This window comes from Cygnus olor, chromosome 3, assembly GCF_009769625.2.
Source record: "Cygnus olor isolate bCygOlo1 chromosome 3, bCygOlo1.pri.v2, whole genome shotgun sequence".
NCBI classification, from domain to species: domain Eukaryota; kingdom Metazoa; phylum Chordata; class Aves; order Anseriformes; family Anatidae; genus Cygnus; species Cygnus olor.
Window position 1 is genome coordinate 111,411,974 of NC_049171.1, and position 26,413 is coordinate 111,438,386.

The window sequence follows — 26,413 nt, forward strand, 5'->3', positions numbered from 1 at the left end:
ACATCGTTGATATCCTACTAACTACTGCTTATGAACTTATCAGCATGGAAATACTTATTCTCAGTAGAACTTCCTGAATGGCAATCCTAAATAATCAGCTTCATAAATTGTGCAGCCAGTAAATAGAGGCTAAATATTAGAGATTCAAAAGACCCACCTTCTCTCTCAAGGAGAGTGAAGAGATTTGTTTTCTAGTTTTCACTGAGACAAGCACAAAAATGGTGTCTTTTCCATAAACCAAAGGCCTTCCACTTTTTATACAGAGTAGTGTACTTTATGACTTCTTTCTTGTGAGTTCAAGTCGCCTGCATTTCCTATTCATGCAGAAATGCTCATTTCCTGTCTAAAAACACATGCATTTTTTCTTATTTGCTTACCATTCTAAACAGCAATAACAAAAAGACCAGTAAACAGAAATATCACACCTTTTTTTTTGTACCAATATGCAAAGCCTCTACTCACTCTCTGCCTTTAAACAAGACAGAAAATTAAGAACTGCTTTGTTGTTGTTGTTGTCTTTTAATCTTGTTTTATTTTTGTCATGTGCCAATGCTTAAAACAAAAAATAACAAGGACATAAATCTAAAATGTGCATCTCTTCAGGCTCCTGCTACTGTCAGGTGAGCTTAGACAGGTGGTTCAGAGTTCCTCCTTCCTATCAGCAAGGCAAATCATGAATTGAGGGAGGGTCAACAAGTACATCTGACATATAAAAAGCGGTGCCTCAGTTATTTCTTGATATGCAGTCAAAAGAGTTAAAAGTAAGCAAAGTTGAGAGCAAGTAAAACCCGTGTATTACTTGGGAATGTGTCTGTCAGTAGCAATGCAAGCTGTGTTTCTATCTATTATACGAGAAAGGTAAAAGTATTCTACTAGGTCACTTAGTTACTTCAACCAGATGGAATCCAAAATGTTCAGAAAATTAAAAATCCATTTATTCCTCCAAAGTTGCATTCCATCTGTTTTCAGACATTTATGGAATCTTTTTGCATGCAGAATATGGCAACCACTGGTGCCTTGGAAATATTTCTTCCCCATGCAGCTCACAGAAAGCCAGGCTGGCTGTAGACGGCACTGGAGTAAGCCCTTTATTCAGGTGCTTTTACTTCCCTTCCAAACATAGGAAACTTTGCTTTTGTCTTAAACAGAGGAATCATAAAACCCCATTTATTATTGTCTGCAAAGATGCAACAAGAACTTTTAATGTTAAAAATAAATAAAAATAAAATAAAATAAAATAAAATAAAATAAAATAAAATAAAATAAAATAAAATAAAAATCAGGCTATTCTCTACTCTTTCCACCTTGAAATTTTTAACTTTTCTGCCAGTCTGTTTCTCATTTTCAGCTTGTGGAGACAATAAGAATGATTCAGATGCTATGAAGGAATGCAGCCTGGCATGTAGTGATCTCCACCCTGAAGATAAAAGTGACAAAATTACCCCAGAAGTTATGAGCTCTAGTCTTCATCAATCATTTTTCAAGAAATATTTTATTCCGTTCAACTACACATTGTGCCTAAATCTAACTGGGGTATGATCCCCTTCCTCCTATCACTGTTCTCAGCATCTTCAGCTTCACCAGATGGAAGGATATCATCTGGCATGCAGGCCAGACTGAATTTTCTGTATATGACACAAACGTCCACATGTCCTCTGTTTCCTGAAGACTTTCCTTTGCAGTCACTGGCTCGTACAATAGCTCTGCATCACTGAGCTTTATCCTGCTTGGTGCTGAGAATATTTTATCCCCTGGTGAAGCTGACCTATAAGGTAAGTACAGGCTATATCTACACTGTCAGCTAAGTTATAATCCCATTTCTCTTCTGATTTTCCATATCTCATATTAAATCACTCCCAGCTTCTCTGTTGGAAGGAACCAACTACATCCCTCCAAGCTGAAAGACAGTCAGCAGATAACTCTGTACCAGAACTGCTGCTTATAGGACAAAACTGCATCAGGTCTGGTGGTCTTACAGAGTCCTCCAGTCCTACATCAGCAGTCTTTTGCACCATAAACTCCCTTCATGCCCCTATGCCAAGGCCCAGATTGCTACAGAGTGTGTGAATCGGGAGAGATACACATTTACCATTACCCACGTCTGCATTTTGTTCACCTCCCCAAATCTAACTGGCAGGTGTTTGTCAGATGGAAAGACAAAGCACTCAAATATCTCAGGCCAGCACATCAAAAAGCAGAGAATTGGCTTTTAAGCATAAGACTACATTTTAAAAAGTAAGACAGAAAAAGAAAATCACAAATGGTGGGTGATTTCTTTGTGTCTTTGGGTTTTGTTCTGCATGTCCGATCATGTCTTCACATTTTTTTTCCTGTAACCTCAAGGGCAGTGGGAAAAATAAAGGAAGTTAATACTCGCATTTAGTCTCATGCTGCCCCAAAGTGACACTTTAAAACACACACACACACACACACACAAATCCAGTAAGAATATTGCCAGACTCTTACTGAAATCTGTACAGGTAATATCAAGTCCCGCTGTATTTTTCATCACTGCAGATGTGAAATCCACCAGGTCTGACGTTGGGGTTGAGGAACACTTGCTGACAGATCATGTTCGACCAACAGCAGAACCAGAGACTAGATCTCCTTCTCTGGACAAATGTTTCCCTTCAGTCATTGGGAAAGCTAAGACTGAGGAAGCTTGCTACCCAGGATGGACAAAACACAAGAGGCAAAACAGCAAAACCAGAAAAAAAACCCTAACTGGTACAAGATGGGCTGCCGAGGAGTACACTGAGAATGCATCCATCCACGTGAGACAGACACACATCTCCCTGGCTGTGATCTTCTGTCCACACAAATAAAATACCTATCTCTCAAGAGCTAACCCTAATTAAAGGTTTCCTTTGATTACACAGAGGGACTTGGACCCACACCTCCGTATCAGCTGAAGTGCCTGCACTGCTTCTCTTTAGTTTCACCCATCCCCTGCTAAGTTTAGAAGAAAAGGCAACAGCTGTGGCTACTGACAGAACAAGGTTGGCAGCTGCAAAACTGAGATGCCACATTTCAGTATATAATTTCCTTTCCACAGTGTCTCTCCCTAACTTTCCTCTTTAAGAGGCACTTAAAATCCATGTGTCTGACTCAATTATTGTTATTGTAGCTACGGAACAGAATGTGATGCTGATGAGGGCCTACCTGTCTAGTTAGCTTCCCTTTCTGGATGCTTTCTTTCTTTGATTCATCATTGCTTGTGACACGTGTATTGTCTAAACTATGTTCAAGAACAAGTCTCTAATACATTCAATGGAAGAAGGTGAAAATCAGAAAACGGCGTATCAGTTGCATGCATAAATTTACACATTAAGTTTAAACAGCCTTCTTCTGAGACATATCTTATGTAGAAACCATGATTTTATTGTAAATTAACAATAACACGTGTGGTAAAATTAAGAATAAAATTTCTTCTGCTTCCTTTGATTAAGAGAGCACTGACACTGCATAAATGCTCTGTCTTTATGAACTCATCTAGAGATTCTGCGTTCCTTCAGCATTCGGTACATTATCAAATCATATCCCAAGTACTACGAATTCATGCCCCAGAGGGCATGAACCCAAATTTAAAGTCATCATCATCCTGTATATTTTCTGCTCGGTGGAAGGTTTTATGATACAGGCTGAATGTCTTTTCAGGACAATCCTAAAAATAAGCTAATGCAGTAGGGACTGAATTTATTGGACATGTACACTCGCCTCCAGTTGACGCTCTCCCTAGGTCAGTTCTCATGTGATTGGCAAGGGATCATGACAGCTTGTATCTTCCTATGAGAAACCTGTGTAGACACTGGTAATTAGAACTGCCACTCAGTCCTTCCTGACAACAGCTACTGCAGTGGCACGGGGCCTCTGAACCAGCTCCTACCTCAGGAAAATCCTGTTTCCCAGTGTCTCCTCTGTAGGCACACACCTAATTACATGTAAACATTCAGTAATTTATTACACAACACAAAAACATCAGTACCTTCAAGCTGAGAATATAGCAGTTGATAAACACCTAAGAACTGCAATTGTAAAGTGTCACCTGCAATGTAGCTCTCTCCCAACAGCCTTGCCTTACTGCTGGCTGAACTAAGTATACCTCCTCGGTAATGGAAAATTTTAGAAGGGTTTCTGTCTTTTTCTAAGGAGCCCAGTTCTTATCAAAGTTAAGAGTGGTGAGGCTCATAAGCCAGGTCAGTTTTTTTTTTTTTTTTTTTCCCCAGAAAACAAACAAACAAACAAAAACCCACAAACTCCACTGTAGTTTGAAAATATCAGTGCATTTTTCCTACAGCTTTCTACCCCAATCAGCACAAAACAGAAATGCCCAACTGCCTATATTTTTACTGAAATTTGATTTACTCACAAGCTGTTAATGACTATAACTGAGAAAAGGAAAGAAAAGTAATGCAATAGTTAAAGGAACATGAAGTATTCCCGGTCCACTGCTACACTTGCAAGATATAAAGGATAAGGCAAGATATCTGGAAATATTTGCAAATGAAAAATATGCTAAAGTATTTTCTTGTACTGTGATATCTTTGTTCAAAGTCCATAAAAGCTGGGTATCTACCGAATGAAATTTGGATTCTATTCTCAGTTTTGCCGCAATTTTAAGGTATCAATTTAGATACAGCTTCCTCGTCTGTGAAATGGGGCTAACAATAGGGCTTCAGTTTCCATGCGTGGTGCTCAGTTAAATAGCATCATGTTAAATAGTGCTTATTTTCCCACAGTAAGGAAAAAAAGAGGCAGAGCGAGGCGGTCAGGAATTTTTGAGATCCAAGGTTGAAATGGCAGTGAAATCTAATCTCCAGACCGTGGAAATCACTGGAAATTGACTTCAAAACATTGTTGATTTCAGTGGGTTTTGGATCAAGGCGTAGGAGAACAAACTTACCGCATGAAGACAAGTTTGTTTTGCAGAGCAATGCTTGACTTCTTGACAGAAGCAGCCCCAGTGCTGAGCCGAACTGTACCTTGGGGGTGAACCTACGCCAAAGGGTTGTATACAGTTGTTGGGAGTGTCAGGAGCATAGCGGGGAAAGGAGTTCCCCCTCTGTCTTCCTCACAGCTTGTTCAGGACAACACAGGGAATTTTCTGGCTTACCTCCTTGTAAAGCAGAAAACATTTGGCACCAGACCAGGTGTGCTGAGCTCCGCGGAGCGAGGAAGTCAGGTTGCGTGGCAAAGGACAGGCACAGAGAGCTGCTTCTGCTTCCTGCCGCATCGGTATCAAGCCTGCCAGCTATGGGAATTTCTGACACACAGTACAGAACCACTTCTAGAGCACTTACAGTGTGCTGGAGCTGGAAGGCTTTGCAGCCACTGCAATGCTGCCTTCATTTGCCCCGTAACAGTCCAGCCCAAGAAGAGCACAGAACAGTGTATTAAGCATCTTGATAAAGTTTTCGGCAAGCACTCTTCAGAAACCAACCCAGAAACGGCAACGCTATATTTTTAGACAGATAATTACATGGGTACTCCCATGGATGTGCTTCAGAATGAATCCAGGAGTGTAATCATGCAACGGGTCAGAAATTATGTAGTGAATAGTACCATATCCTTTTTAGACTTCTATTATAGCATGGTGGCAATGTAATCGTGCTGTATTTGGGTAATGCTTCAGAACAGCGTACATAAGAGGAAGTGTGGAGCTTTGTCCATCTTCACGGTGACTCCTCATTGAAGTGTCCACCCACCACAAACACAACACACCCTTCACTTCTGTTACTGTTAAACTATCTGTTCCCTGCATTCAAAACTCCCATTAAATTCAGCACTGAGCCCACAGGTTTCTACTCCATCAACTATACCATTTTCAGAGGGTACAATACCCAACATGTCAGCAGCACCAAGTTCATTTGGGATATAGCCCATAGCTCCCTTCTCAGGCATGGTGGGCGAGAACAATGTTAACGTGTATATAGCAAAATATTCATTGTTAATCTCATATAAAAGGCGTTTTAAAAATGCTACAGATAGCTCAAAACGTATCACTGCAATCCCAGGCAACACAGCTGAAAGATTATATCTAAAGGAAATCACAGCATCTTAAGCACTGAAGCAGAGTTATGGTAGCCAAATAATTTGAACTCTGCCCTTTCAGATAGCACATATCACTGAGCTTAACAGCTCATGGTGTTCGTAGTATTCTGATTTAGAAACAAATAAGCTTTTTCTTAGTCTTTCCCCTACAACCCTTCACTACTATGTAATAATCTCTATGCGAGTTTCCCATGTACTACTACAACAGGTACCTTGTGAGAAAAATATTCCAAATTAAAGATGGTTCAACAGATGATTTTTTTTATTATTATTATTATTTTAATGTAACTGTTTATCTATCAGCTGAGGTTGACTTGTGGAAACTTCTCTTTTAGATAAATTTGTAAAGAACTGTTACTTTTCAAAATGAGTCTTGTCTGCCAATCCTTCTCTGCCCCAGCTCCAGCCTTTCCTATTTCCCGGTGATTTGGTTAAGGAACTGGAGTAAGTGTGGACCCAAGAGGTACTTGTAGTCCAAACCTAAATACATTTGAGTCCATTTCAGTTCAGGTTTGATTCTAGAAATCACAATGAGAAGTACCCCATTTCCACTGGCGTGGTCACAAATAGCAGCATGTCTTCTAGCTGGAGAAGGCTGAAAATGTTCTGAAGGTTTATAATGTCAGAGAGGGCAGTACTGGTGGTACCTTGGAAATGCCCTTGGTTAATATAATATAGAAAACAGCTAGAAAATGATTCTGGTCGAGCCTGACTAAAAATATGCTTGCAAGATCATTAATGGAACTTTTTTCCTGTAACTGAAGGGCAATTTGGTAAGCCATCCTTTGCCAGATAGTGCCATTAATTGCAATTGGTTCTTAACAGAAATCCAAAATGATTTTCTCTTATAGAAAAGCCACACATCCTGAAGGTACACTGCTGGCAAGCCATTGAGTGTTTATATTACAAACCAAGCAATTTAAATAATCCTCAAATTTACTACATTCAGCTAGATGCTCAGGAGAGGTCCTCTTTTCCATCGGTTTCCAAGAATACACCAATATAGCACCTCTTAGTTTTCACAACAACTGATCGGCTTTGTGTGGCTAGGACTAAATTACAGTAGCAGGATTTTAACAACTGCGGAAAAGACTGTAAAACTTTCTGCCCCTTATTAACTACTGTGTAACTATTAGGTTTATGGGCAATGTTAACATTGCAGCATAGGAACAAAAACATTGTAAATGGTCTCCAAAACGTTGGAAAGAAATTTTCCCCAGGAGAGGCAGGGGGCCCTTCCAATCCCTGTAAGGTATGGAAAGGGTCATGTGGCACACATGTAAAACTAGATTAAACTCTCTGTTGCTAAGTAATTAAACCTAATTGTAAACCTGGGCAAGTGCTAATTTTAAAACTGAGCTCCCTGCTCAGAGCTCCAAAATCTCTACTGAAAGTTCATGGAAAACGAAAACTGCCTCTTTAAAAGAAATCAGCTTGCAGCTCCCCAGAACGGAGCCCCTGGGCAAGTGGTTCAAAATATGATTTTTATAAACAAATCTGGCATAGCAAACTTAATGCAAAACCCTATGCATATAACATCACTTATGTGTGCAACTCATTTAAATTATTGTTGTAGAGAGAAAGAAATAAAACTGGCATATTAACCTATGGCACAACAGTGCTCACACACTAGCGATGTTCAGCAGCAGATGATATTACTGTGACTCCCACTAGTATTGTCATGGTGAAGGGTCTGTCAGAATTCTTGTTCTAAACATTGACAGTCAGAGTTTATTAATTCAGCCATGAGCATCCGTTCCAGACCTACCTTGGCATGTGCAGTCTTGAGAGCACAATCTTTTTTAGTACAACTTCCCTTTCCCCATCACCACTGTATTTAAAGTCACTGAATGAAAAAATAAAACAAAACAAAAATTCATGAAATACAGCATTTCCCCATCACCGCTGTATTTAAAGTCATGGAATGCAAAAATAAAACAGAACCTAATGAAATATAGCATTCCACAGCTTACTGCTATAATCTCATTGGATGTCTTGCTTCCCAATTGTCCTTTTTAAAGAATGGCCTGCCTATTCTTCCTTCAGAGAGTGAACCCTTCCCAATAGTTCAAAAGGACAAGCTAAATGCATAAGTAAAATATGCTTAGATAGGTTCAGATATATTTTTAAAAGAGATTGCATTACAGACCTTTCGCAAGATAGACTTAAAAAACAACCTACAAATGTAATTTAACACATTCTTGGATATTTTGTTCTGGTGAATGCTCCACATTATTGAATATATTCCTGTATAACTGGCCAGAATATCACATAAAATGAGCTTTCCTTGTTAAAATGCCCAGAGAGGTTGCAGATGCCCCATCCCTGGAGGTGTTCAAGACCAGGCTGGATGAGGCCGTGGGCAATATGACCTATTGGGAGGTGTCCCTGCCTACGACAGGGGGGTTGGAACTAGATGGTCTTTAAGGTCCCTTCCAACCTGAGCCATTCTAAGATTCTATGAAACGATGACATACTGTCTGTGAAATTTTGGTCAAAAGTTTCAGACAACACAACAGCTTGGGGTGTCCATAGATATGGTTTCTTCATGCATCTTGTAAGTGAAAAATGGTTCATTACATATGAAGGATGTAAGGCTTACCTGTTGCATGATTTCACCTGAAGAACAGTTATCTTTCAGAGCAATGGTAAATGGAGACAAAACCTAGCCCTGTTCCAAGTGAGAACATCTCTTGTCTCTTTATTTCAAAGACTGACTCATAAAATGGAAAGCATTAAGCCAAAAGTTTTAGGGCTAAACAGGTCTACGAAGTTGACATTAAGTGAATCTATCTTAAGAGATGATAATCACAACAGCAAGGCAAATTCTACAGTCCAACTGCATTTCCCTTGCCTGTGCAATGAAATTGGAACAAGTGCAAACCTACTGCTGTGCCGGAGGGTAAAATGGTTGAAATTATCATCTGGCTAATTGGCAAAACTGTTAGATTTGAAAAAAAGTTGGCTTTACAAAATAACACAGGGCTAGAGCAAGGCAGGTTTATAGTATATATATTTAAATGACACCTAGATAAATTGATACGAGCAATCCTCACTTTCTCTGCTTTGTGCAAGAATCCTGACAGCCACTTCTATTACTTCTCCTTTCTGCCTGCAACCCCATGGGCCAAGTCATGATATGGGCAGTGCTAAGAAAAGCAAAATGTGATGCATTCTCAGCATTGCTGGATTAAGAACATGACACCTTTTCTATCATTACTTCCTCTGATGAAACTGCAGCAAATCAGGACTTCAGGAGCAGATATGCAAGCTGTACTAGCACAGGGCCAAAGATCAATGTATGTGAAACAGAAGGGGAAAAAAAAGACATTTTCAGAACTAACAATAAACTGCGAAGAAACTTAATCCTCAAAGGTCAGATGCACATCTGAAAGGCCCAAGCCATGCCTTTGTATCAGAATGTTACAACATTAGACGTAATGACTTAATAGTTTTGCCCTTGACTTATGTCAACAGGATCCTATCTTATTACATGGTAAATTAGTTGCTTCCAGCCTACTCCAGACTCCTAGGTGATAGGAAGATAGAGGCACTTGCAGCAATATCAGAAATGCAACCCAGCACCTAAACAGTGTTGCTTAGTAGTATTTAGTAGCATTTTAATATTTTTGCATGCGTTGGTGTAGAGGAAGCCTGGACATGGAGTGAGGAAGCTTCCACATTTGGCACTCGGGAGACAAAATTACCAGGAAGGCATCTCCTCACATACTGTGGTTCAGTGCCATCAAAGGTCACCGTCTGCTGTAGATACCAAGGGATAATGAGTTCAGGTCAGGCATAATGACGGTAGGCTCTAGGTAACAGAAGAGGCTTTCTTATGCTCCTTCCCTTGTCTCAGGGAAGTTTGCATCTTTTACAAATTTGCACCGCTTCCACCCAGAAACAGCTTCCAAGCCTGGCACAGCACAAAGCCACCAGCTGACCAAGGTGCTGTAGGCTGCATTAGCACCTAGTTATTCAGAGTCTCTTCCTGCATAAAACAAGGATAACCAGCACTTTCTGAAAGAGTTACTGTGACCAAGCAAGTGTCTCTTCTATTTAAATCAAGAAAATCCCTATCTTCTGATGTATCCAGAAGGCTTTGTTTCACATCTGTCCTAAAAATACGTCTTCTGTCAGCTAGACAAAGGGTTAGTTTTCACAATAAATACACAAGAAGGGAGAGACATGCTTGTATGGTTATGTAAGTCTTCTTTAAGGAGTTTTGCAGGCAAGTAAGATGCAGCTCCAGACACTAGACTTTTAAATCATTTAAAGCTGACATAAGCTGATCCTATGCACAGTTTATAATCATGTTTTTACTTTTCAGCTCTGACAATTACAAATTGTTTGTATTAGCTCCACAAGTATTCCTATTCAGCAGTATCATCATAGTCCATTCACCCCAGTCCCACAACAGCACACCGACTCTTGGCTTTGCCAGCCTCCATCCATTCATTACCTTCGTGCAACCGTTACCAGCCACGAGGGGAGTGGCAGGAGAGATCTACAGCCTGCAAAAAACCCCTCATCTGCCATCTGTGGTAGCTGCAATTTCCCATGTTTCAATGTGGTTTTCAGACCATCTCAGCTCGACAGGAAGAAGCCTGGCATCCTCTAAGCATGTTGCACTTGTAACCTTTGAAGATGTTCAAAAGAAAGGAAGAAAAATAAATTAAAGGTCTTAGCCATTTTGCATGAAGTTGCATGAAAAGTCTTGGGGCCTAACTTGACTGGAACTGTTTTAAGTACTTCTCCACTACAGCAGCGGTGCGTCATATGAAAGGCTTTGTTTGGCATCTATCCACAGTTATAAATAAAAAACATATTTATCTTTGGTCATGCATATAATTTAAAAGTCGGACAGAAGAAACCTTTTTTCTCCTTTTAAACCTGTAGCAAGCCCAAGATAAATTCTTATAAATTATTTCTTTTAAAAGGAGGAAAAGAAAAAAAACAATAACAAAATAGCTTGGCTATTTGGAAATCTGGAAAACAGATTATTTCTTTGGATGGAACAAAGTGTGTGTATGTGTCATCATGACTTTAAACAGTTCCACAGTTTCCCATGGAAATACTTAATTGAAGCTAATAAGATGTGGAGTTATCAGTGGTTTGCCATGATAGATTTCATATGGTCTTTCCAAGATATTTTATCTCCTTTCAAGCTTACTGACCTAAGATTGTCTTGACTGGTGATCTGAGCAGGAACCACCACAGATACTAAATTTAGCTGAAACTCTACTCAGAAACACACAGGGGACAGGAGTTTGGGCAAACCCCTTATAACTCCAACCCCTATATAACTCAAGCACTTAAGCTTCCAGTTTGTAGCACGTGTGACTACCTCCCACAGAAACCCTCACATCAAAGACTTATCTGCCTCTTAACACTTGTGGCATGGGTCAGAAGTCCTTTCTTTTAGAACCACATAATTAGGAAAGAAACTACTGTCACCAGACTATAGATCCTAATGCAAATCTTCCCTCAACCTCCATGCTCCATACAGTGATCCTAACAGCTCACCTGCCTGACACTTCGGAGGACCAGGCCCACCTTCTTCCACTGAGTACTTCAGCTGATCACAATGAGTGCATGCTAAGACCGCTTCTGACTAGTTGTAACAAAAAAAGCATGCCCTTCTTACAGCCCAGTTTAGAAGAGGAAATCCTGCTGCATTTGAGATGGCTACGTAGTGCCCGTGGACAGTCGGACACTCTAGGCCATGAATATGTACCTACACAGCCTTCTGAATAACCAGGAAAGCTTGGCGTGTATGCAGAAACAGGTTATTTGGCATCTGCGAAGTGCAGGTGCTTTATAAGCATCTGTACATACCCATCTCAGATAATAGCTCGAAATAAAATTGGCTTGAGCCAACATATCTGTGTCACTATACATGATTAAACTATTCTGAAGTTTATGGAGGAGGAAAGATTTTTCCTAGACTGATAGCAGCACAGTTTACAACAGGCTTTGGGTAGAGGCAATCTGCAAAACTTTGGCACTCATTTCGTACCTACATTTTAGGTAATTAATGAAACTGTCTTCCTAAAATTGGCCAAAATTAAGCAGCTTATCATTATTTTCCTTCAGCAAGAGAAAACTGTAGACCTTTTTTTGGCATTACCACCTTTTGCCTTCAGCATTTTTTTTCCTGAAAACTTATTCCCTGCTCCTGCAAATGCATCCACTGCATATGTTTTTTTTTTTTTTTTTTTTTTTTATTGTTAATATTCCTTTCAAATATACCATCCCTGCTGATAATGTCAAGTACATGTCTGTGGGCTGTAGGGTCAAGTTCAGTGTAGCACCTTTCAGTCAGTCAGCAGTAAGCACAGTGCACTCATTAACCTGGGAACAACCTTAGTATTTAACTTACATGGACCAATACTATATTCAATATTGAAGAAACTGCACGCAAATATCATTATATATGAAATGCAAGTAACAAAATAAATGCCGTGGGACGATACTGCATTTGGAAATATCTGAAGTCAACACAGTGAATCATAAAATGAAACAACTACTTTGCAGCTCCTTATGGACAGGGACAATGTGAGGAACTGATACTCAGGATTAACACAAGCTCCTTTACACAGTGAACAAAGTGAATAGGGGCATTATGTCCATTCTCTAACCAGCAACAAGTGAAAGTCACCTCCTGAAGGCAATTTCTATCATAGGCATCCACACTCAGATACACTTCTGACTACTTATCAGGAGCGAGGGCAACTGGGCTCCTGGTTCAGGTGTCTTGTACAGTTCGCAAGAAAGGAATCCAGGCTGAACTTTCTGGCATATTTCTGTTATCAGACTGTTTCCCCATCAGACAGTCAGTAACTCTATGTGTGTTCCTTAAAATGCAGAAGGGCACAAGATTTACAAGGTTAGCAATGTCTGCTGCTGTAAGCAGCACGCACACTCAGATGCTGTGGGATTCTTTACCAGTTCAAGTTTTCATACATCCCGGCATATGGATGAAGTGAGCAGAGAAGAAGCAAGCCTGATTGTAATTACATTAAGCACTTTGGCAATAAGGAAAAGTTTGTACTTGTACACAGATGGCTTTATGTTACAATGCTATAAATGTGCCAAGTTTCATGGCTTCACCACATGACGCAGGGAAGGAGCCTGATCTGAAGTCTGTGAAACCTAATGAAAAATTCTCACTGATTTCATTCGATTTGGATCACATTTGTGATAAGTCCACTGGATACACCTGGCCAGAGAGAATAGCCTTTTGTAGTATTTTTAGCCCAATGGGCCTTTTTTAGCCCAAGGCTTTATGTTTTGTGTATTCTGCTTTCCTTTAAAGGAAAAGCAATAAAGTCCACTTTGGGTTGATTAAAACGAATTTGACTGCCTACCGTAGCTCTCATCTAAGCTGTAAACTTCAACTTTGCACCAGACCTTTTGGAAACTACCTGAGGGAAAAAACTAAGTTCTTACTCTTATGAGGCCTCCTGAGTCCTTCTGGTGTTTTTGATTCAAGTCATTTTTTTTTTCTGTGACCCTCCCATCCCTACTACTTCAAGAAGGTAAGAGATTTTTAAACTTACTCTAAAAGTTCTTAATTTAGAAAAATAAACAAAAATTCTGTCAACCTATTCCCCAGTGTCCTACCATAACTTATTTTAGAGTAATAAATCTTCACCCTGACAGCTCTCTGATGATGCATTACATTAATACATCATGATGACAATACTTGTGATATATTATGGATGTATTTTCTGAAAGTGATATCACCTATACATTCCATCTTCCCAGCACAGCAGAAGATTGTTTGGGAAAAGGGGGAGAAGGGGAGGTAAAGGATGTTCTTTACCCAGAAGGCAAAATCTCACAAGAGAATGTGGAATTAAGTTGATTGCCCTTGTTAAAATACCAAAGGGAACAAGAAATAAAATGCCTTCTGCAGCCCAACAGATTCTGTCAATCAGTTTACCTGTTTGTTCCTAAAATACTGATATTCTGGATGGAATAAAAAAGGGAGAGTCTTTAACATGCTTGTACCGGTCATGGTAATACAGGAGAAACAGGCTGTAGGAAATGATCACAAAGATTTCAGTAGGGTTGAAAGACCACGATAAAGAGAGGTCCAACATTTAAAAGGGTAACTAAGGATGTCTGCAAACAGAAATGACTGGCAGCCTCAGCGAATAATCTGGTAAGAGTTGTGTACACTCCAAAGAGTCACCCATGACTGATACAAACCAAATCTTTTCAGTGCCTAAGATTAGACAAGGTGATGACAGGGCTTTTCAGTAGAAAATAAAGTTAAATTTTGACATGGATATCTGGCCTTCCACAACACCACTGCACATAATAACCAGATCATAGGTTAGTGTTTGCTGTGCAAGGCTGTGCACAAAGACAACCCCAGCCTCAAACATTTTAACTCAATTGCCAAGGTTTAGAATGCAAAATCAGCCACTGGCAAAGAGCCCACTGCCTGGAAAGACTGCAGCAGTAACTTTCTCCAAAGGTTCCTCTTGAGCATATGAATGTGTGGGCTGAACAGTATGAGGTTTTACAGAAACCTTTGAAAATTACTGGTCCAAACTGGCCGTTCTGACGAACTTGGCTTGCATGCAGGTAACTCTGACAACCTCAATGCCCCTATTCTTGGCATAAGGATTTCAAGGGCAGTCAGAGCCTACCTTGAGCCTACCTATAAGCCTTCCCTTTTCGGGAACACGCTCTTTCCACCCGCTACCAGGGTACTGAACTCTTAGCATGCAGTTAGGAGCATTTTCCTGAGATACTTGGAGAGCCCTGAAGTAAGACAGCAGATATCTGTCTCCTGCATTTTTTCTCATTAGGGCTCTTATCAGGCTATCTAGGGAGGGAGAGGCATAAATTTCCTTCTCCTGCACATATGCAATTAGCATTATAAGGAGCTCTGAAAAACCCTTAAAGACATCAAAAGGTTTTATATCGGAAATGGTCTGTTAAAAGAAATAACCTAAAACATTGCCAGAACATGCTCCTTTTAGAAACTGCAGGTGAGGACCGTTGGGGTGATATCTCTAGGACAGAGAACCATGACATTTGCATTTCAGATCTGCATCCTGTATTTTGGACTGGAATAAATGCCTACATTTATCTCAAGGTCTGTAAAATACTTCCTGGATCTTTGGAAACTACAAGGAAGAATAAGTATAGTCCAGAGAACCTGTTTCTCCAGAGGAAAAAAAAAAAACATGGAACAATAGGCTTCTGGCCTTTTAGGAGATCTGATAGTGATCTGATGTTTTGGTGACAAACCTTGAGTTTTGCAAAATACTTGCTGTGGACTCCTTTCAACACCACACTGCTGCTGGCTACCCACATTCCACAAGTATCTAAGTCCATTTGGACCATGAAAATTCCTAAGGTCTTCTGCTGTGTGATCGGCAGAACTGTCCGAAAATAAATGTTTTTGGTGACTTCTCTTCTCTTACAGACTTAGCCCCAGGTACTCCTTTTGCCACTCAAATGAAATTTGTGACAAATGCTCTGGTATGGCAAACAGTTGTGTGTATCTGTACGCACTTCATGGTACTAATGTGTAGAAGAGCACACCAAACTCCTATCTCTGTTTGGTTTCCCAGGTGCTGTACCAGAGGGGTAGATCCAGTGTCTCTTTTCTGAAACAACTCAGAGACCTGAGTTCCTTTGTCAGTTGGAAAATCACTAAAAAAAAAAAAATAAATCCTGTGAGAGATTTAGTGGGAAAAAAAGATGCAGTCACTAAGATTCACTATAAAGGATTAAAGTAAGAGTGAAATCCAAAGAAGTACTATCTAAGCATATATTTCAGTGTACAATCATACCAGCACATAAGCAAGTTGGGTTTGAACCTGCGGCACTAATCAGAGTTCCTGTATAAAGTTCTGCATAAAGAGTGGCCTTGGACATTGCTGGCTTCACTCTAGTAGAGACACTTGAGGGAAGAGCCCCAGATTCCTGATGGGGACTGGCAGATCTCAGAAATGCTGAAGATGGAAACATCAAGAGTGCACACAATATGACAGGAGTGTTGATGTTACTCTGCCGGACACATGAATGCAAGCGACAAAGCCCAAAGCAAGGGAGTATGATAACCACATTCTCTGAATGTGAATGGAGTATTTCCAAAAGGTGCTTATTGACCTCTGCATCTTCAATCTGCAGAACAGATCTAAGCTATAATGAACACAGGAAGCTGCCATGCAATAGCCATGGTGCCTTGCTAACTCCTGAGAGTTGATTACAGGCAAAAAGAAAAAGGTTCTGATGGAAATCAGCTTATACAATAAACCCTACTAAATCCACTGTCACTTTTCTACGACCACTTGCAAGAACCTATTAGAATGGTATTTTTGCGGTGCAAACATTTGTCCTTTAGCTGTTGAAGGGAAAAAAACAGATCATTTTGTAGAGAATACCAACCAGCCGTCAGTTTCTGGGCACTACTGCTCTAAGTCAACCAAACTGCATTACCAAGTTCCATCAATGCTGGATTTCTTGGACATGCCAAAGGTCCTCTCAGAAAAAACAAACAAAAAATCAGTGTCCTCAACATCACTAAGAAAAATGTTTGTTAACTGACTAACACTGGGGCCATGTATATATTTAAGAGTTATAATAAAAAACAAAACACCCCTCCTTACTGACATTACAGGAGGGATAGCATCCCACTTTTTGTCAGCAATACAAAAATGCTATTTTCTGTCCTAGCCCATCCTACCCTGCTGTCTCAGCCTTGGGTGAGCTGGTAAAGTAATAGTGCAAAAGCTTTTCAAAGATCTCCATGTAAACAAAGCAGAAGTCTGTATATTTTTCTCTGACGTCTTCTGTTCTTAGAAACAACTTTTGCTCTTTCCAACAAACATAGCTCTGGATAAGATGTTGTAATCTTAGTCGGTATTAAAGTATTTTTCCTGCCTTCACTCGTTCTAGCCACCAAATATTCATAGCAGAGTTTTGTTTATTCTTTCACTCTTTTGTTTGATGTTATTGTGAAAATTCAAGAAGCGTCGTAATTGTATTGCCTTTCGTACAGGAATACAGTGACTTCTATGTTTACTTGCAAAGCCAGTGATATGAGGATTAAAAGGAACTATGAACAAAAAGTGAAACAAGGCATCTTTATTACTAAGGCTAGCTTACTCAAATGATTTTATTAGAATGTTTTTTGTTAATTTTCTTTATATGTCAGGTGAGAAGCACATACAGAAAGTCCTCTAAACATTCATACAATCCATAGATCTGTATTACTGTAAAAAAAATTGCTCAGCTAAAGTTCACAGAAAACAAAAGTGAAATTACCCCAAAGGAATCTCTATGTTTCAAGACAATTTTCTTGCTGAGTTTCAAATATTAAAAGTCTCCCAGTTGTTAAATAAAGAGTGATGAGAAAATGCATGCAATTTTAATTTCCACTGGGATCATGCCTGGTGTGAGACAATCATGTTGTTAGATATTTTTCTAAAGACTAAAATAATGTTATAGCGTCTGTGAAGGATGCTATGAGGAACAAAGTACTGAAATAAAAACACTTTTATCCCAGATTGGCTACCTGTTATACTTTTTTTTTTTTCTGAAATTGCTTAAATTAGATAGAATTTATGCAAAGCTTTATTATCCAGGACACTTAAGCTTGACTTGGTTTAACTGATGTATCTATTAGCTTATCTATCTTTTACTTAGTGAAAGGTTGATACATCAACCATTTAGAAGCCATGCAAGCCCAACAGATATTTATAAATAATGACAAAATGTTCCTTTGTTTACACCACCACCAGTGCCAGAGCAGCAGCATCCTTTAAAGTCAAAGCTGTTGTTCACAATGCTCCTTGCAAGGCCACTTGTTAGTGGGATGGTCAGGTATTTGCAACACCTGTGTACCTGCCTTTGTCCTCTGGGGTTTGGTGCAGTTTCAGGTGCACTTAGAAGATACTTGCAGTGGGTCTGAAAAATGGGGAATGACAAGGAAGAACCTTAAAAACAGATTATAATCTTGAATGTAACTAGTTCATAATCTCTAGCTCATAATTAGGTTCTAAGAAACAGATATTGTAGGTATGAAATATCACATCATAATTGTAAGCAGGAATTTGCTTGGAAGATGACTTTGGCTCTGGTTGGGAAAGCAATTAAGGGTATTTACTAAACAACTTTACTGTCAGTAAACTAAAATTGTCAACTGTGACTATAAAACATTACAGCAGAAAAAAAAAAGTCACCTTGTTTTATTTTATTATTTTGTTTGTCTGTAATTTTTCCTAAAATGCTTCAACTTAGAAGAAGGAAATAATATTAATGAAAATACTTATTTAGCTAAGAAATGTATCATTTTTGCAATCAAGTATAAATAAGACAATATTGGCAAAATTGAAAGTACTGACAATAAAGTTTCAGTTCTCACACATTTTTAAACATGGCAAAGCAAAATGAGATGGGACCTGCCTCCTTCAAACTCATTTTCCTGCTCTCACAAGAATGTTCCATCTTGAACTACTAACAGGAAGCTGCAAAGTCTTTTTATTCCTTATTAGTAGTATTATTCAGTAATATACTTATAACAAGGGTGGGATAGGAAAAATAGTAATTTTCACCTCACTCCACTCTCAGGCAGTTTTCACCAAGGGTACTGCTCTCTAGGAATTGCATGCATTATCCATCCAAAGTTTAGGTAAAACCAAAGTTTTCCAAATCTCCCTGTATTTGATTGTTCTGATGCAGGAATTTTCCATGGGAGTTGTTCTACAGGAATCCCCCAGGTTAGAGGACAGCTGGTTTGGTTTGTGTTGTTTCCTGTATAATTGCAAACATCTTCATGGAATGGGTAAAATCTAGGCAAGCAAATGACATTTGTAGATACTGGCAAACACTTGGCTGAGTATAAGGAATGGGTAGTGGTAGGAATTTTACTGTGTATTCCTTGACAGGCAGCTGCATAGCTGGGAAGAGCTCTGAGAGTGACAGGGAGTTTATATATCCTGGAGATGTGCAGAAAAACAAAGGGGAATAAGAAACAAGGGGAAAAAAATAGGCAGCAAAATCAACATTTACTATAGTGGAACTATACTGCTGGTTCATTTTTTTTGGACTTGATTTAGAAAGAAAAATAATATGCACATTTTTTCAGATTTATTATGTTTGGAGGTAGTATATTTAAGCAGAATAGACAGAGTGGGTGATTGGAGTGAGAATCTAATGATTCTACTAATTAATGCAAATTTCAAGGCCAATCAAGAGCTGGAGGGTAGAAAACCTTTCTGTTCCCTGAACTATCAACAAAGTGGAGCCTATTCCATTTCTTGACATTTCCAAAGACACATTGGGACAAAACAATAAAAGAGAAGACAAAACAACGCCAAAAGTGGGATCTAGGCACCAGCTCCAGCAGAAGCTGTTATAAAGCTAAGTCAACAATGGCACCAAATCCAAACGCAGCAATACAGGCTGTAGACAGCACTGCATCTTCTTCCTCTCTTTGACCTCTAACTGAGCCATCTGCAGGGTGTTAGTCCACTCAGTGGCTGACATCCATCCAAGAACCTTACGTTTCCACTCACGTCCACCCAGCAATGAATAGATTTCTCCAAATCGGTCCTACAGGACTTGCATTCATGAGGTAGAATGTCCCTCTCCACTCCGCTTCAGAAACACCATGCGACTTGACCTGGTTCTGAATCCCCAACAATTACATTCTCAAAAAAAAATGTACTTAAGAGTTTAACACATAAGACAGTTTAATATGTGCAAGGACAGCAATGAGTAATGGAATGAACTTAAATTAAGAGATCATTGGGAATAGAGCAGCTCACAGTTTATCGTATGACACGGCAGCTGTCAAAATCATAAAACCTAGAAACAGAAGTTGGATTCAGAGATGAAAAGCAAATCTAAACAAGTCTTTGATGACTTCTGCACAATGATGAGCACTGCAGAGCTTATGCCAGTGGAAACAGTAAAGGAAGAAAAGTCAGTCCCTGAAACTGGAAGCAGGACTTGGGAAAAGTCAGATCCATTCTTCTCTGCTCCATGGATTGTTTGTGCAAACAGTCTGCATATTTGAGCTCAAGTCTCAGACACAGAGAATGGGAGATTAATACTCTCTACTTCTGTCCTGCCTAATGAGATTGTAAGATCTCTCATTAATTGGTTGTCCCAGTCATAGCACAGCTGAGACCAGACCTCCTTTGGGGCTGCTCTACTTTATGATACAATTAATGCACATAACCCCATGCCATTTATAGTTCTTGAACCCTAATGTGTAATGTGTGCTGGGATGACACTTTTGTCATCAGCAGTTTCTCACTGGTAGCAGGTCTGCTTTCACTTTGCGTCTTTTGCACCTACCTGTTCTTCTGTGTTATAACCACTGTAAGCTCCCAAGTGCTAGAGCTGATGACAAGCAAGAGCATCCTTTTACCAAAGACCAGAATAAAGCAAAAACAGACTACCCACAGACATACAACAGGCCAACTCTCCCTTATTTTACTTACAAATTAAGGTTAAGTGGAAAGAATGGTAAAACTCCCCTTGACTTCAACAGGGCCAGCACTTCTCACTCTTGTGATAGAAAAATTATTTGTCAGGACAAGGAAGGTTTTGCTGATTCTTTCTGTCCCACCTTAACTTTTCCAAAACCACTTCTGTTCTTCCACTGAAGAGATTTCTGACTACAACTGCTTCATCATTAGAAAATTTTTTGCGCTGTGCCAGAGATTTCACTCTATGTGTTTATTTATTTAATCTGTGTGCCCCCATGAGCTAACATCCTCATTGCATTTAGTAGGCAGTAATGGTGCATGCTAAATAAAGGCTATGTTCTGCTGAAACTGCAAGATGAAACACAAGAGCCCTCCTAACTTCAGGGAGTTTGGCAGAGAGAAAATAGGAAGTGAAACAACTTTAAAAAATGCATACTTTTGTAATGTATTAAAGCCTTCATTGCTTTTGCCAAAACTTCACTTTTAAGAAGAACCAGCTGTGGATTTGATTTCTATGTTTCTCAGCCATAAGTCAACAGAGGATTCAATTTTAAAGCACAAGACCTATAACATACAGTGTGAATCATCTCTTGTCTGCATATAAGATAGCACAGATAGATAACGTGCTTAGTGAAAGCTTTATCACCAAGGAAACACATTCATAAGCACTGAATCTAGCACCTTTACATTTACAACTTACTTTAAAAAAATGCCAGCTGTAAATAAGTCCATACTCATAACTAGAAATATGTGGTATCTATCATCCATACCTATTGTAAGAATTACTCATTGCCTAAGAGTGGCAATAGGCAAAGCCCATTTGCAAAAGTTCAGAGCTTCTGGAGACTTGGAGTCTGATCTACCAAAAGTTAATTGTTTCAGAGAGATAATAATTTTTTGGTAATTATGTCCAACCAATCCATAAGTAACCCCTCACAGAATACGTTTTATCTAGTGCCACTTGCTATTTCCTAAAGGTCATGGAATCTCTTTTCCTCACCTCTAACGGCTCACCTTTCCTGGGTGCACTATGGGGAAGCATAATTCCAATAGAGTGGAAATTCAGTCAGCAAATGAGGCATCGACATAAATATTCATGGAGGAAAAAAAACTTTTGAAAAAATGTTGAGAAAAGAGAGTAGGTAATTCATAGCATCCTCAGGAGACCACTAAGATATGCACTGACAATTTACATGGATTTGCTTAAAATTTTGTCTGTAATTTAAGAAGTGTTTTCATACATACTGACTTACCACCTTCTCACCAGTATTAGGACATCTCTTGAACACTGGGCACTTCATCAAGGACAGAACAGTTGCCCAGATGGCATGTGGCACCCATTTGTCATATCCTTGATTTACAGTCTGGGAATTACTCTGCATAGTAAGGGAAATTACTCTGCATATTATTCAGGGAAATGCTTATCTCCCAGTATATAAGCAACGGTTGCTCAGTTTTTAAAATATGAGTTTGACTTCCTATCTAGGATTATCTCCCTTTTCCCCACTTTGCAAACCAAGGACCTGATATGAAGCCAAGCCATGGGAGAAACACATGAATTCACAGGGACCGTCTGCATGTACAAGGTTAAGTTTCTGCATAAGCATTAGAAGACATACTGGACACTATCTCAGGGTAGAGTCTCAATGGAGTTCTGCACAGCTTAATACGGCAATGATTCAGTTTCAAGTGAAAAAAAACGCAGGAATAATTTTGAAAATGCTTAATTATGATTTGTTCTGCTTGTGGCTGTGGTCACTGATAACAGTTTTATTGACCTTGGTAGGAAGAGAAGGAAGCTGATTTTATATACCTTTAGAAAGCCAGCTCTGAAAGGACACAATATACTTTGAGTATTTGGGGTATTTGGGTCCTCTTAGTTAATCATATAAAGACATGCATTCATAGAGACCTTTCTTTCATTGAGAGTCGTCCTCCAAACTTAATTCATGTGCAGCTCATATATGGTTCTACGAGGCAAAATCAGCACAAACAGATGGACCCATGTGCCAAATCATGACTCAAATCACCAGCAGGCGTAATGGAATCCAGTGTCAACAAGGGTCCGAGATGTAAAGTACCAGATTCCAGCACGAAAATTTGACCATTCAGTGAAGAATAAGATAGAAAGGTTTACTTTAAAGACACTGACCATGAAGAAAAAGAACACCCACTGGTGGGTAATGACACAATCTTGACCTTTCACACCACATCTCAGTAAGTATTACTGCACTGTAATTGAGCTCATCGGGTTCCATGAGTAAACCCATACTTCCTTCTCCATTTCTGGATGTTTTCCATTGGTGTTATACAAAGGACACTAATGTCTACTGGGAGATTGTCTATGCTAAACCAAAGCACATTCTTTTCAATTGTTTATGTCACACTTGTTTGCAGTTCTCAGTTCCCCCCAGTGAGGACAGTGACTAGGGCGCTAGAACATATGCACCTTTTATGAGCACAAAATGAGGGACAATGTTAAGGTTTCCTCCTTTTTTCCTTCTTATTTTTTTTTCTAAAGAAAGCCTTTTATTCAACCCTGATGCCATAAAAGAAGGTGAGGTCATAATTTATGGTATTAAACTGGTTACTAAAATGTCATTACAAAAGTGATGTTTTAATTGATGATGTTAAACTGGTTAGCAGCAAAGTGTCAAGTGTCACTTCCATGACATAAACTGCCAGTTATGATTATATAATATCAATTATTCTTTGGAAAACTGCATTAGATCAGTTAGTTCTGAACCAATGTAGTTGGGGCAGGTTCATATTTTTTTAAACGCTGTTCATCCAGTTCTCATTATTAGAAGTAAAATATACTTTGGAAGCAGTTTAGACTTTCATAACTTTCCCTTTGAAATATAATATCTATCTTTCCCATTTGCCCTTTCAGCTGCCATGAGATCAACAGCAAGCTAAAAAGAAAGCAGTGAGATAAATTTTATAGCCTTAACTGAACTTGCCTTGCTCTCTAATCTTACAGAAACCAAACTTTTTAGCTGAAGGTAGACAAAAATAACAAAACATAATTTTAATAGTAGGTTAAATATAGAACATTTGGATCTGCTGACAGGATGTTGGTTACTACGAGCCCTGCTTTGACGCTGGATCTCCTAAAGCTTTAGTGTCCAGCTGCTCTCCAAATTCCACTAAATCTTATTCAGGCACAGAACCAAAAGAGCATATTAGTATCTGAAATGCATGTAGCCAGATCTTAAAAGCTTAATCCCTTCTAGGGATAGTTACAAGTAAAAGCAGCAAGTTTAGTTTATGTATACTCTCTGGGTCCAACAGGGCTAGGCTGATTCACTGTTGAAGCTGAGTTTATCTAGTAAGTTTACAGTATTTGCATACATCAAAGCTGCATTTTCTTCCTTGCTGTCGGTAACTGGCAAAAGCTAACTGGCAAAGCTATTCAGAGATGCTCTGATAACAAATCAGATGCAACGTAACAGGATGAGATTTTTACGGGAATTTCCCAGCTGAAACTATATCTATTTTATATGAGAACAGGTATGTTTACATTAACAAGAAAGCAACATGCAGTCCTATCTCTTGGTCAAGACTGTCAATGGATTGCAGATTTGTTTGGGTTTAAGTAAGAAGATTGCTCCAGTTGATCAGTTCTGGTACATACTGTAAAAATGGCAGAAAATTACAACAGAGGGAAAAAAGTGGTACATCCATGCACCTACACTAACTCAGAGAAAGATCGAGGACTGCAAGGACAGTGCTTTTGCATGAACAGTCAGCAGCAGGTCCAAAATGGACCTTCTCATTCAAGGAATGAGTGTAATTTCAGATACCATCAAAGGCAGAATACTCTCCTGAAAAAAACAAAGAAACAAAAAACCACACACACACAAAAAAACACATCTGACCCTAGCAATAGAAGCATATGCGTTGGAATTTGGTTCAGCCACACTACCATGTTTACAAAGTCCATGAGAATGGTAGCTTACTGCTACAGACGTGTTTTAGAGCAGCAAGTTACTCTAATATAGGCAACTAAAACAGGCCACACTGTTCTTTTCCTGAATTACTTCGTGCTCAGGCCAGTGATGCTTTATAATGAAAGCTGGGTGTAGAGGTGACCACAAGGGCCACACTTCACTCTTATTACTTACTAACTTTAACCAGATCAGATGCCACATTTCAGGGGAGAGGTCTAGGAAGCTTGATCAAAGGAGATATGGAAGGTCCAGGGAAGAACTGCAAAGAGGCAAGGGAGAAGCATGGTAAGAAACACTCAGAAACACAAGTGATTTTCATTAAGTTTAATGGAGATGGTGGAAATTAATCTGCAGGGCAAGGCTTTGAAAACTTACCTCATGACTTCATCAATGCAAAAATAATCTGTTGTCTTCTTTTATTTGTCTTGTTCTCTACATTGCTTTGCACTTTATGGAATTTCATATTATCCCACTTCCTCAAACTTCCTGAACACCTTCACGGTGATTACTGAGCTGAGCTGTCCAAACAAAACAAAACAAAACAACACAAAAAAAAAGAAAGAAAGAAAGAAAGAGGTTTAGTATCGATTATCCACATGTATCAGGTATTTTATTATACATATTTCTCTAGATAGCACTATACCTGCCAGATTTGGGGGAAATACAAAGTCCATTAGATATCAGATCTTTAATGCAGATGGGCAAATAACGCCAAAATCGTGTTTACACCCTTAACCTAGTATCATGTCTTCTCTGTTCCAAAGAGATTCTCATTGGAGCCGGTTACTATTTTTCTCTTTTTGGCTTTAATTTTTGAAAATATACTTTCAAGCCAGAGAGAGTGCATCAGGCACAAAAGCAGTGCATCACATCGGTCTAATTTACATAACAAGTCAGATAAAATCTAAGCGTTAAAGCGTGCACACTTGTCAACAGACAGAAGGTTGGAATCCTGTGAGACAGATGCCTCTTACAAGAGAGACAAGGATAAAAGTTCTTTCACATCCTTAGTAGGTCGAACCTGCCCATCCATGTAGTTGCTGCATTGTGGAAACACACCCATAACGCACGGCAATAACGATCAATCTGCAACACAGCTTGGCTCATGAAAGCAAAATTCCTTCTAACATTTCATTGTAACTGAAGGAAGGAATACAGACACTGGTGGTTTTTCTTCAGATATATTATAATTTATAATTGGTTGTTAATTAATGTCAGATCACAGTGGAATTCCTATGGAATTACATAGTGAATTCTCTTTAATTACCAGTTTATAATTATAAATCTCATTGGAATGAGTAACACAGGAATTCTAGTAAATGATGATGATCTTGGAAGACTTCTTTGACTAATAAAATCTTCATGTGTGCATCTGAAGGAATTTTAGAACAGTCATCTTCATTTGGAGCAGAAAATATTTTCCATGATGTGGGATTCCCCTTCGTGCATTATGTTAAAAAAAAAAAAAAAGTGGGGGGGATAAAAAATCCGGAGCATTATTTCACAGCTAGAGCAATTACGTCTTGTGAAATGAAAAAATACATCTTAGGTCTCTTAGCACTACACCTTTCAATCAATGTACACCACAGATCACCAAGGTAAGACCTTTTCCAATGCTGCTCTGTGGTTTTGGTGTTCTCTACTGATTAGCATGCAAAAAGCCACGAAACCAGGCTCAGCTGAGAGAGACCCTCCATACAGCCACACAGTAGACGCCTGACATTGTTCAGGTTGTCATGATCTGGGCTGTACTTACATATTTGATTGAGTACGAGGTGATCAGAACTGTATGTGTTCACAGTTAATTAAGTGTACCCATGGTAGTTTGTCCTATGTTCTGTTGCACACATCTGTACCTCCCTAAACGCCTGTGGGTGGAAATTGCAGCTAAAACAGCTTTACACCAGAACCCTGCAGACCAAAAGCTGATGCAGTATGTAT

At 39.2% G+C, this 26,413-nt stretch overlaps 1 long non-coding RNA gene across 5 annotated transcripts in view; it reads right to left on the reverse strand.

Moving 5' to 3' along the window:
* Positions 1 to 3,363: 3,363 nt before the first annotated feature.
* Positions 3,364 to 26,413, reverse strand: part of LOC121068125 — a 187,148-nt gene continuing 164,098 nt past the window's right edge. For 2 of the 5 annotated variants that reach the window (XR_005818625.1, XR_005818626.1), the window contains exons 3-7: positions 24,848 to 24,990; positions 24,647 to 24,731; positions 18,952 to 19,019; positions 17,926 to 17,988; positions 8,731 to 10,690 (exon numbers count right to left, since the gene is read on the reverse strand). This is a non-coding gene — a long non-coding RNA (uncharacterized LOC121068125). Of the gene's footprint in view, positions 3,798 to 8,730; positions 10,691 to 17,925; positions 17,989 to 18,951; positions 19,020 to 24,646; positions 24,732 to 24,847; positions 24,991 to 26,413 lie in introns of those variants that run through there. The other 3 variants (XR_005818627.1, XR_005818628.1, XR_005818629.1) reach the window with 3 other exon arrangements.